We start from the raw sequence: 14,245 nt of genomic DNA, 5'->3' as shown, positions 1-14,245 counted from the left end.
CTTTCTAGAAATTACCATATTTTATTTTTGACAAGGTAGAATGTCATTTGACAAGTAATCATGCATTATACCAGTTCTAAAAGAGAAATGGTCTCATATGACCAATTATAGTTGGAACATATGAAAATGACACCACAAAAATTTCTAGTATTCAAAATTTTCCGATTTTTTTAATTTCTTTGTAACAATCGATCTCTTGTGAAAAACATTATGTAACTAAAAGTACATTTGTGATAGGCTGTATATAGCAGATCTCTCCACTCTAGAACCATCTTCATGTTCTGTACAAAGTTAGATGATATCGACTTGTATATGAAATTATTGAAGTAATCCAAGTTAATTATACTTTTTCTTGTTTCCTTGGTTTATACAAAGTTTGTCATACATATATACAGAGTTATGGCTGCCATAGTATAAATAATAAGGGAAGGAATCAAAGGGATTTCCATGATTATTAATGGAGAGAGACCAGAAAATTCCAACTGTATTACTCTTTCCATGGTTAGCACAAGGCCATGTGACACCTTATTTGGTGTTAGCCAAGAAATTAGCACAAAGAAACTTTCACATATATTTTCTTTCTACCCCCATAATTCTTGAATCCATTGAAAAAAACTTAGCCAAACAACCCTCAAATTTATGTATACAATTAGTGGAATTTCATTTACCATCTTCCCTGGATCTTCCTCCTCATTATCACACAACCAATGGCCTACCTCCTCATCTTAACTTCACACTTATCCAAACTTTTCAAATGGCTTCCTCAAATTTTTCCACCATTGTTGACACTCTAAACCCTAATTTTATCATATATGATAGCTTCCAACCATGGGTTGCAACCATAGCTTCTTCACGTAATATTCCTGCTATTCATTTATACACTTCGGGTATAGCTACTTTTTCAAAATTCTATCATATTCTCCAAGAAAATATTAGGGCAATTAATTGTGAGATTAATGAAATTGCTGCCCAGGATTTAGGTGAAATAGATAGGCAGAAAGCTTTAGGAGGGATAGCCCTAAAAGCCTTTGAACAATCTAATGACATTGTTTTGGTCAATAGTTGTAAGGAGATTGAAGGAAAGTACATTGATCATCTTTCTCAATTGTCCAAAAAGGAGATAATACCAATTGGTCCACTTATTCGCGACGCGATCAATGAAGAGGAAGGCTTAGAGATCATACAATGGTTAGATAAGAAAGATGAATCTTCATGTGTTTTTGTTTCTTTTGGAAGTGAATATTTCTTGTCAAAGAAAGATATTGAAGAGATAGCTAAACGGCTTGAGCTAAGCCTAGTAAACTTCATTTGGACTATAAAATTTCCTGCAGGTCTCACTACCACAATTGAACAAGTTTTGCCACAAGGTTTTCTTGAAAAATCAGAGAAAGGGATGGTTCTAAAGGGATGGGTACCACAAGATTAATGGAAGAACTTGGCCTTGGTTTGGAGATTTTGAAAGATGAAAATGGAGAGATTAAAAGAGAGGAGGTGGCTAGAGGAATAAGGAAGGTGATGGAAAATATTGGAGAAGTCAAGAATAATGTAAGAGAAATGAAGGAGAAGATTAGAATGAAAGGTGAGAAAGAGATAGATGAATTGGCTAGAAATATTAAAGCCATTTTGAAGTAGTGATTGGCCATTCATGGCTTAGACTTTGCTACAAGCTTATTGCAATCGCATAAAGAAATATTTTTATGATTGTATCGTGTTTCAGAAAGTAATTTCCACGTCAGCAAGTTAAGCTTCAAAGGATTACGTATTTAGGGAAAGTCAGTCGTGTATTTAGGAATTCAAACTATGTATTATCTATAATATTCCTAACAGAGCTTCACTTCCCTAATATAAATTGGACTAGTCTTCATTGTAACACCAAAAGTCATCTCTTTATCGTAGTAGATTTGATCATAATAACCTTTTTTAATAACGTCGCCAGTTTGCGTGTACGTCGACTAGGTCTATGAAATATCTGCTATCTCCCTCAACTGACTATATATATATATATATATATATATATATATATATATTAGCTAGATACTATATTTAATATCTTAGCGATCATGTATTTTTTTCTGATAATGACAAATTTAAATTTAGTATGTCCCTCCCAAATACTTTTCTATTGCATGTGTCATTTTTTAATCTCTGATTTGCTACCTGATGATATTATCTTTTCATTTAATTAGTGCATCACATCAATATAGTTAGCCTATATCTGTGGAGCTTTTCTTCTTGTACAGTACAGCATGTTTTAGCGTTTCGCAGTAGACTTAGCACGTTAAATCTGTCAAAGTCGAAAAGATCCATATCTAATTTGTCAAACCTTTTCTTCTCCAAATTTACCATGTGGCCATGTTAACACGAAAAACATACTCTTAATGAAGATTTTAAATGACCATTTTTCTTTTGTATTAATTGACTTCTACAAATCGATGGTGTGAAAAAAATCAAGTGAACTTATAGCACATGAAAATCTGAAATTTCAGTTTTTTGGCCCTAAAATGCCAAAAAATGAGGAACGATCATGGCGAAGCGATGACTATTGTTCCTTAGGTCATTTTTTATGGGCCGGCAAAATTTTAGGCGATTCGGGTTCGGTCGCCCAGATGCATGCAGATGGAGTAGGCTATAGCACACGAAAATCTAGAATCGGGCAGAATTTTAGTTTTTTGGCTCTAAAATGCCAAAAAACGAGAAACGATCATGGCGAAGCGATGACTATTATTCCTTAGGTATTTATTGATGGACCAACAAAATTTTAGGAGACTCAGGTCCGGTGGCCCGGATGCATGCAGATGCACATGAAAATCTGGGAATCGGACGAAATTTTAGTTTTTTGGCCCTAAAATGCCAAAACCTTTGCATGCATGCTGATGCACATGCATGCAAATGGTGTGGGCTATAGCATATGAAAATCTAAGAATCAGGCTAAATTTCAATTTTTTGGCCCTAATATGCCAAAAATGAGGAACAGTCATGGAGAAGTGATGACTATTGTTCCTTAGATCGTTTTTGATAGGCCGCCAAAATTTTAGGCAATTCGGGTCCGGTGGCCCGGATGCATGCAGATGGAGTGGGCTATACCACACGAAAATCTGAAAATCGTGCGGAATTCAAGTTTTTTCGCCCTAAAGCGCCAAAAAATAAGGTAACGGTCGTGGCAAAGCGATGACTATATTTCATTGAGTCATTTTTTATGGCTGCAAAATTTTAGGCGGCTTGGGTCCTGTCCCCCCGAAGCATGCAGATGGCGTAGGCTATAGCAAACGAAAATCTAGAAATTGGGCGAAATTTTAATTTTTTAGCCCTGAAATGCCAAAAAAGAGGAACGGTCATGCCGAAGTGATAACTATTATTCCTTGGGTCGTTTTGATGGGTCGAAAAAATTTTCGGTGATTCGGGTCCGGTCGCCTAAATGCATGTAGATGGAACGGACTATACACAAATATTTAGGAAACGCGCGAAATTCTAGTTTTTTGCCCTAAGAATCCAAAAAACCGAGGAACGGTCCTGATGAAGCGATGGCTATTGTTTCTTACATCATTTTTTATTGGCCGTCAAAATTTTAGGCGATTCGGGTCCAATCGCCCGGATATATGCAGATGGCGTGGGATATAGCACACAAAAATCTAGGAATCGGGCGAAATTCCTATTGTTTGGCCCTAAAACGCCAAAACATTACGAACATTTATGGCGAAGTGTCCCTGGGTCATTTTATTAAGGGTCGACAAAATTTTAGGCGATTCGGGTCCGGTCGCCTGGCTGCATGCAGATGGCGTGGGCTATAACACACGAAAATTTAGAAATCGGGCATAAATTCTAGTATATTGGCCCTGAAACGCCAAAAAATGATGAACGGTCATGGAGAAGCGATAACTATAGTTCCTTAGGTCGCTTTTGATGGGCCGATAAAATTTTAGATGATTCGTGTCCTATCATGGATGCATGCAGATGGCGTGGGTTATAACATACGAAAATCTAGGAATCACGTGGAATTCCAATTTTCTAACCCTAAAACGCCAAAAGACGAGGAATGATCATGGAAAAACGATGACTATTATTCCTTAGGTTATTTTTTATGGGCCAACAAAAATTTTAGGCAATTCGGATCCGGTCGCTCAGATGCATGCAAATGGCGTGGGTTATAGCACACGAAAATATGGGAATTGGGTAGGATTTTAGATTTTTGGCCCTAAAACACTAAAAAACTAAGAACAATCATGGAGGAACGATGATTATTATTCTTAGGTCATTTTTGATGGGCTGGTAGAATTTTAGGTGATTCGGGTACAGTCACCCGGATGTATGTAAATGGTGTGGGCTCTAGGACACGAAAATCCAAAAATCGGACGGAATTCTAGTTTTTTTGCCCTGAAACGCCAAAAATGAGGAACGGTCATGACAAAGCGATGACTATTGTTCCTTAGTTTATTTTTTATGGGCCGGCAATTTTTTTGGGAATTCAGGTCCGGTCCCCCGGATGCATGCCTATGGCATGGGTTATAACACACGAATATCTAGGAATTGCGCGGAATTCCAGTTTTTGGGCCCTAAAATGCCAAAAAATAGGAAACGGTCATGGCAGAGCAATGACTATTGTTCCTTAAGTTATGTTTTATGTGCTGGCAAAATATTAGGTGATTCGGGTTCGGTCTCCCAGATGCATGCAGATGGCGTGGGGTATAGCACAAAAAATCTAGAAATCGGGCGGAATTCTAATTATTTGGCCCTAAAACGCCAAACAATATGGAACGGTCATGGCGAAATGATGACTATTGTTCCTTAAGTTATTTTTTATGGGTCGATAAAATTTTAAGACGATTCGGGTCCGGTCTCTTGGATGCATGTAGATGATGTGGGCTATCGCACAAAAACAATTGGAATCAAACGGATCTTTAGTGTTTTGGCCCTCAAATGCCAAAAAACGAGGAACGGTCATTGCGGAGAAATAAAGTTGTTCCTTAGGTGATTCTTTATGGGCCGGTAAAATTATAGGCGATACGGGTCCAGTCGCCCGGATGCATGCAGATGGTGTGGGCTACAACACACAAAAATCTAAAAATCTGGTGTAATTCTTATTTTTTGGCCGTAAAACACCAAAAAACGAGGAACAACATGGCGAAGCGATGACTATTATACCTTAAGTCATTTTTTATTGTCCAGAAAATTTTTAGGTGATTCGAATGTGGTCGCCCAGATCCATGCAGATGGCGTGGGCTATACGAAAATCTGGAAATTTGGCGGAATTCATATTTTTTATCCCTAAAATTCCAAAAAATAAGGAATGGTCATGGCGAAGTGATGACTATTGTTCTTTAGGTCATTTTTTATGGGTCAACAATATTTTAGGCGATTCATGTCCGGTCGTCCGGATGCATGCACGTAACGTGGGCTATAAGCACACGAAAAGTGTTTTGGCCCTAAAATGCCAAAACAACCAGGAAAGGCCAAGACGAAGCGATGATTATTGTTCCTTAGGTCATTTTTTATGGGCCAAGCAAAACTTTAGGCGATTAGGGTATCCGGTCGCCCGAAAGCATGCAAATGGCGTATGCTATAGCTAGGGGTGGCAAGTGGGCCGGGCCCGGTCCTAAGTGGGCTTCGCAGGCCCAGTCCTAAGTGGGCCAGTCCTATGCGGTCCGGTCCTAAACGGTCCTGGGCTTCGCGGGCTTATTGCTGGAACCGGCTTGGGACCGTGACCACGAACTACCGGTCTCGGGTTAAGTGGGCCGGTCCCGGGCCTAAACGGGCCTAAACGGGCCCAACAGAAACTTTTATTTTTAATTTTTTTTTATAGAAGTTAGAGAAAAAAATAGTAATAAAGATATATAAGCTATATTCGATTTATATACTATATATACATCTTAAAATATATATATATATATATATATATATACTATATTATATATACATAGTATACATCTTAAAATATACTATATATACATCTTAAGATATACTATATATATATAGTATAGTTATAGTAGATCTTAAGATATATATACATCTTAAGATATATAAGCTATATATATATATATATATAGTAAGATGTATATATAGTATATCTTAAGATGTATACTATCGAATATGACTTATAAACTATGTATATATATTATAGTATATATATAGTATATTATAGTATATATATACATCTTAAGATATATATATATATATATATATATATATATATATATATATATATATACACACACACACTATACTATATATACATAGTATAGTATATATATATATATATATATATATATATATATATATATATATATATACACACACACACACTATACTATATATATTATAGTATAGTATAGTATACATATAAGCTCATATATATATAGTATAGTGTGTGTGTATATATATATACATCTTATATATACACACACTATACTATATATACATAGTATATAAGTCATATTCGATAGTATACATCTTAAGATATATAGTAAGATGTATATATATTATAGTATAGTATAGTATATACTATATATACAACTTAAGATATATAAGCTATATTCGATATATTCGATATACATATATATATATATATATATATATATATATACACACACACACACACACACACTATACTATATATACATAGTATATAAGTCATATTCGATAGTATACATCTTAAGATATACTATATATACATAAAAAGATATATATATATATATATATATATATATATATATATATATATATACACAAACACACACACACTATACTATATATATATCTTTTATATACACACACTCTACTATATATACATAGTATATAAGTCATATTCGATAGTATACATCTTAAGATATATATAATATATATATATAGTAAGATGTATATATATTATAGTATAGTATATACTATATATATAACTTAAGATATATAAGCTATATTCGATATATTCGATATACATACATATATATATATATAAGTTTATATGTATACTATACTATACTATAATATATATACATCTTAAGATATATAAGCTATATTCGATTTATATACTATATATACATGTATATCTACTATATATATATCTAGTATATCTAGTATACTATGTATATATAGTATATCTTAAGATGTATATATAGTATAGTATATATAGTATATCTTAAGATGTATATATAGTATATATAGTATATCTTAAGATGTATATATAGTATATCGAATATAGTTTATATATCTTAAGTTGTATATATAGTATATATATACTATGCTATACTATACTATAGTGTATAAGCCGTATTCGATAGTATATATATAGGCTTATATATATATGTATATCGAATATAGCTTATATATCTTATGAGATGTATATATAGTATAGACTATAATATAAGCTTATATATATATATACACACTATATTATACTATATGTATAGCTTAAGATATATAAAAGAACAAAAATATTGTAAAGAGATTCAAATCAATGCGTTATATTTTTATTATAGCATTAAAAATCATGGCAATATATTTCTTAGTCTTCCTCCCCCCTATGGAATGAGCACAACAAGGTGATAATACCACCATTGAGAAGAAAAAGAAACTACTCAAGATGTGCCAAAATACAAGTTACATATTAATTTACATGGTATCTCTTACAAATTTCATAAATCCTTCAAGGTCCGGAGGAATTTCCGTTGGTGGTGGCGGAAATGAAGCTTGCTCATCACCGCTTCCAGGCGAAGCATCATCCTCCGCAAGTTCAACTAGCATTTCTTCGTAAGCTTCGTCTACCTCTGGTTGTGATTCAGCAAGTCCAAAATTTCTTCTTTCCGAACGGATCCAATCTCTGAAAAGTACTGATTTTTCCAAGCTTTCCCTCATAGACGCTCTATAATCACCGAGTTGAAGTCTTGCTTGACTGAAAGTGCTCTCTGATGCCGCTGTTGAAGCTTGAATAGTTAAAATATCTCGGGCCATCCTTGAAAGAATCGGAAAGTGTTTTTCTTTGTCCTTCCACCATTCCAAAATATTAAAGGAGCCGTCGGGATTCACTTCCTCAATTCCCTGTGACAAATAAACTTCAAGCTCATTTAGTTGTGAAAAATCACTAGTACTAGAACCTTGAGAACCCCTGAACCCTGCCCAAGCACTAAGTGCTCTTACTCCCGCAGTTCTTTTAGATGATTGAGAACTAGAAGAAGAAGGAGTTGGAACATTTGGTCTAGCATGATCTAATGCAACTTGATAAGCATTATAAATAGTTTGAACATTTATTTTAATTGAGGCTATTGCGTTCGGAAGTTTAGACAACTCCTCATCTTCAAGTGCTAAACCATTATAAACAGTTTCATACCAAAATTGAGGACCTCCTAATTTCATAGTAGGATTTAACAATGCAGCAATACCATAAATAGGGGGAATACGGAAAAAATATTTTTTAAACTTTTTTCTCATGGAATCAATAGCAAGTTGATAAATTTCCCCATCCTCTGAAAAATGATCAAACAAATTTGCAAGTTCTGCAATATAAACAAAACAGTTAGAAATAGTAGGATAATATTGCCCAAAAAATTCATTTGTAGCAATATGGAATTTTTCTAAAAAATCTACAAGCATTTTAACATTAGCCCAATCCGCATTTGTAAGGTGCTCATCATCATCACTTACATGAGCATTAAACGTTGAGTTTATAGAGTTTCTATATTCATATGCAATAACTAAACTTTCATACATATAATTCCATCTAGTTGGACAAGGTTTAGGAACCTTTCTTTCTCTTAGGCCTCATCGCATCTTTTAAAATATTCTCTAAGTCTACTTCTACGGTTTGAATAAAAAAGCCAATTAAGAGCCATTTTAACCTTTTCAATTTCAACATTTAAAATTCGCATACCATCACCTACAATTAAATGGTAAATATGACAAATATATCTAACATGAAAAATGTTACTAAATACAGGACTTAGTATAGTGGTAAGCAAGGCTACAACATTTGTGTTACTAGTAGCATTATCCATTGAAACTGATATTATTTTATTACTAATGCAAAAATATCTACAAATATCCGCAATCGTGCTAGAAATAAACTGCCCTGTGTGACGTGAATTAATTATTCTATAAGCAATAATGCGCTTTTGCATTATCCAATGCTCATCAATCCAATGACTGGTAACAGTAAGGTAATCACAGTCATTACCACTTCTACCAATATCAGTTGTAATAGCAAGACGACAATTTATATGAGTAAATAAATAGCGCAAATATTGTTCATATTCATGTTTATATTTATAAATATCACTCTTTACGGTTGTGCGAGGAAAACTTTTGTAAGTAGGATTATAAATTTTTCTAATATAATGCACAAAGTGGGAGTTAGAAGGAAAACTATAGGGTAAGCACATAACAGTGACCATTTTTGCCAATTCTTCCCGGTCTTTTTTTGGATCATAATATAAAATACCACCGGTAATAATATTAATTCCCGGTTGAAATTAATTTGACCCGGTACTAAGATCAGCCTGACTAGGTGCACTTGTCCCCTCAGCCAAAGCTTTCATACGAAAATATCTAGCTTTATCTTGAGGGTGTAGCAATATGTATCTAGTCAAACTTCCCCCTTTTCCGTCCCCCCCGACTTCTAACATATTGAAAAACTAACTCTTTGCCACAAGTTTTACACTTAGCCCTATTTTTTTCTCTTAGTTGAGTAAAAAATTACCAAACAAGAGATGTTTCTGCCCATTTAGGAGGTTGTCTAGAAAAAGTAGGGGCACTAATAGGAGGGTCAGACGGGGGATCATCTAGATTATTATTAGTTGGGTTAACTTCAGGAGCAGGACTAGTGGGTGTATCATCATCCGGTTGCGTTTCATCAAAATTTATTTCTTCATCATCATTTTCATCAATAGTTGGATTACCATAAAGAGCATTCATATATTCATGGTTTAATTGTTCACCGGGTGCAATATTATGGAAAAATTGACTCTCGGTAAATTGTAATAAACTATTATCTCTATCAAGAATAGGAGGTGTAGGACGGGTAACATGTTTGGGTCGGGGAGCCGGGGGAAGTGGAGGAGGAACATATTGGCCGCTAGATTCACCAATCTTCGATTTTCCCTTATTTTTACTAAACATATTTTTTAAGAAATAAGCCATCTTAATTAATCAAGCAAAGTAAATAAAATAAACAAAATTATAATATTAAAACTTAAGAGTTGGAACGAGTTTACCGAATTGACGAACAACTTGTTGGAAATTGATTATCGTTGAAGACTTCAATTCACCAACTTCACAATTGTTTCACAAATTGTAACAATAAAGTAAGCAATAGTAGCAATTATAGAAGTAAATTAGAGAGAGATTGTGATAGATTGATGATTTTGTAAGAAAAATGAAATAATGATGAGGTATTTATGGTTGAAAATAGGAAAAAAGTGTAATTATAAAAAGTTTGGGATTAAAACAAAGTTGAGGGGTTAAATGGCTATTTCATAAATAGCCCAACGGCTATTTTTGACAGCCCAACGGTTTTTTTTTTTAAAAAATAGCCGTTGGGCCCGCTAGGCCCGCTAAAGGACCGGGCCTGACGGGCCCAAATCATAGGACCGGCCCACGAGACCGGACCAAGCCCGCTAAAACCGGACCAAACGGTCCTGGCCCGTTTAGCCGTTTGGCCCGCGGTCCCGGGCCTGGACCGGCCCACTTGCCAGCCTTAGCTATAGCACACGAAAATCAAGAAATCGGGCAGAATTTGAGTTTTTTGGACCTAAAATACCGAAAAATGAGGAACGGTCATGGCGAAGCGATGAATATTGTTCCTTAGGTAGTTTTTTATGGGACAACAAAATTTTAGGCTATTTAGGTCTGGTCGCCCGGATGCATGCAGATGGCGTCGGCTATGGCACACAAATATCTGAAAATCGGGCAGAATTCTAGTTTTTTGCCCTAAAACGCTAAAAAATGAGAAACGGTTATGGAGAAGCGATGACTATTGGTTATTAGGTCATTATTTATGGGCCGGCAAAATTTTAGGTAATTTAGGCCCGGTCGCCCATATACATGTAGATGGAGTGGGATATATAGCACACGAAAATCTGGGTATCGGGCGAAATTCCAGTTTTTTGGCCCTAAAACAGCAAAAAATGAGGAATGATAATGGTGAAACGATGACTATTGTTCATTAGGTCATTTTCACATTCTCCGCCTCTAAAACAAACGTTCGTCCTCGGACGGAATTAGAAAATTACCTGAGCTAGTAAAAAGGTGTGGATATCTACTCCGCATGTTCGACTCGGACTCCCAAGTAGCTGTCTCAATCGACTGACCTCTCCATTGCACCCGAACTGAAGGATAACTCTTAGACCTCAATTGTCGGACTTGCCGGGCCAGAATAGCTACCGGCTCCTCTTCATAAGTCAAATCTTTGTCTAATTGGACTGAGCTGAAATCTAATACATGGGCGGATCACCATGGTATTCTGGAGCATAGACACATGGTGTAACGATCCAACCGGTCATTTTGTTTCTGGAACCCCATTCCCCTAAATAAGACTCCTCGTATGTACTCTTACTGTTTTATGACTGACGGGGAAAGTTAGTTCGGGATTTGGAAGGGTTCGGGTTGAAATCGGAACACTTGGTTCCTTAGTTTGGCTTTAAAAGGCTAAGTTTAACTTCGGTCAACGTTTTGAGTAAACGACCTCGGAATTGGGATTTGACTATCTCAATAGGTTCGTATAATGATTTTGGACTTGGGCGTATGTTCGAACCGGGTTTTGGATGACCCGGGAGCGTTTCGGCGCTTAATAGTGAAAGTTGACTATTTGAAAGTTTTAAAGTTTTTTAAATTTGGTTTGGAGTAGATTTTGCTATTATCGAGGTCCGTTTGGAATTCCGAGCCCGAGAATAGTTCTGTATGGTGATTTAAGACTTGCACACAAAATTTGGTGTCATTCCGAGTAGTTTAAGTATGTTTCGGCACGCTCGGAGTAAGTTGAAGAACTTGAAGTTCCTAAGTCGATCCAATTTGGTTTGAAGTGTGATTCTTAGTTTTGATGTTGTTTTATGCATTCCGAGGGTTCGAGCGAGTTCGTTTTATGTGATGACCCGATAGGTAATCTTTCAATTTTAACATTCAATTCTATGCTCCAAGAACTTGAATAGCACCATTCAGCATTCCTCTACTTGCGTGCGCAGTCCGTATATTTTTTCAGAAAGCTTTTATGTGAAAAATTGATATAAATGTGAGATAGTGCTTTAAAACTCACTTAAGTTGATTTCGGTCAATGTTTTGAGCAAATGGACCCGAATCAGTGTTCTCATAGTCCCTGTGGGTCTGTATCGTGATTTGAAATTTGGTCATATGCCCGAAATCAAATTCGGAAGTCCCTAGCTCGAATTATCGCCATTTGACGAAAAATAGAAACTTAAAGGTTAAAGATTTCCAAAGTTTGACAGTAGATTTAACTTTGTCGATATCAGACTCGGATTGAGATTCCAAGAGTTGGAATAGCTCAGTTATGTTATTTGGGACTTACCTGCAAAATTTGAGGTGATTCCGGATTGATTTGACATGTTTCGGCGCGAGCTATAGAATTGAAAATTTTATAAACTCATAAGTCCGAATCGAGGTATGAATTATAATTTTGACGTGATTAGAGACCCCGAGTAAGTCCGCGTTATGTTACGAAACTTGTTGGTATATTCGGACGGGGTCCCAAGTGGCTCGGGTGTGTTTCGGGGTGAGTTTTGAACGAGTTGGGGCATTTCGGCACTTTGATGATGTCCTGGAGCAGTTGAGGTTCGGTGGGCACAGTTTTGGAGTGCGGATGTGCGGCCTAAACTCCCAAAGTGTGGAGGCAGTGGAAAATATGCGGACCGCAGTTGAAAATATGTGAACCACAGAAATCCTCTTGCGGCCACAAAAAGGAGTATCTGCAGGTTCGATGGTCTAATTTTGGAAGCTTATATCTTTTGATCTATAAGGAATTTGGAGATGATCCAAAAATGAAAGTTGTAGCCCTTTGAGTCTCGTTTTCAGATAATTAAACCATTTTTCATTTGAACATTTTTACAGAAAGGTATGGTCAATTAACTGAAGCTTGGTAGTGCAGTCACTGTTGGACTGCGACCGCACAATTTGGGTTGCGGCCGTAGAGACCTTAAATGTATGGATCGCACAAAAAAACGAGTGGTCAGCACATTGGGAGATCACATTGGTACCATATAAATGAGGGTTTCATCTCATTTTTTTTATTTTTGGACTTTGGGAGCTCAATTTGTGGCACTTTTTCGTGGATTTTTCAAGAAATTCATCGGGGTAAGTGATTCCAACTCGGATTAGGTTAATATACATGAATATATCATTGTTTTCATCATTTAATTAGTATTTTGAGATGAAAATTTGGAAAAATTGTAGAAATTTCATAAAACGAAAATTTTGGATCCGAAAGAAAATCCAATGTCGGAATTCAATAATTTTAGTATGGTTGAACTCGTATCGGAACAGGTGTCCGGATTCCATAATTTTTTCGTCGGGTTCCAAAAAGTGGGCCCGGCATTGACTTTTGGTTGACTTTTATCAAAATGACTTAAATTAAGTCTCTTTCGAATTATGAATAATTTCTAAAGCTCCAATTGAATTGTTGGCCAATAATTTGATAGGTTTGATTGGTTTGGAGACTAATTCGAAAGGAAAAGTTGTGGTCGAGTGATTACTTGAAATTGCAAAGGGAGGTAAGTGTCGTGGTTAACCTTGACTTAAGGGAATAGAACCCTTGAATTATTTGTTACGTGAATTTCATGTGTAACGATGTATAGGCGAGGTGACGAGTGCCTATACGTCGTCAAATGTATTATTTGCATATTTAACTGAAAATTATAAATTATTGCGATTCAGGTCTGGTCGCCCGGATGCATGCAGATGCCGTAGGTTATATACGAATATTTGGGAATCAGGTGGAATTCCAGATTTTTGCCCTAAAATACCATAAAATGAGGAATGGTTATGGCGAAGTGATGACTATTGTTCCTTAGGTCGTCTTAGATGGGCCGGCAAAATTTTAGGTGATTCGGGTCCGGTCGCCCGATAGCATGCAAATGGTGTGGGCTATAACACATGAAAATTTATGAATCAAGCGAAATTCTAGTTTTTGGCCCTAAAACGCCAAAAAATGAGGAACGACCAATGCGAAGCGAAGACTATTGTTCCTTAAGTTATTTTGTATGGGCCAAGCAAAATTTTAGACGATTTGGGTCCGATCGCCAGAATGCATGCAGACGAC

The 14,245-nt window shown here is 35.9% G+C and overlaps 1 pseudogene; it reads left to right on the top strand.

The window, feature by feature from the left end:
• Window positions 1–241: 241 nt before the first annotated feature.
• LOC104093579 (UDP-glucosyltransferase 29-like) lies at window positions 242–1,752 on the top strand (annotated as a pseudogene).
• The last annotated feature ends 12,493 nt before the right edge of the window (window positions 1,753–14,245 follow it).

Source organism: Nicotiana tomentosiformis, chromosome 9, assembly GCF_000390325.3.
Source record: "Nicotiana tomentosiformis chromosome 9, ASM39032v3, whole genome shotgun sequence".
NCBI classification, from domain to species: Eukaryota; Viridiplantae; Streptophyta; class Magnoliopsida; order Solanales; family Solanaceae; genus Nicotiana; species Nicotiana tomentosiformis.
This window is presented reverse-complemented; position numbering and strand designations above follow the sequence as displayed.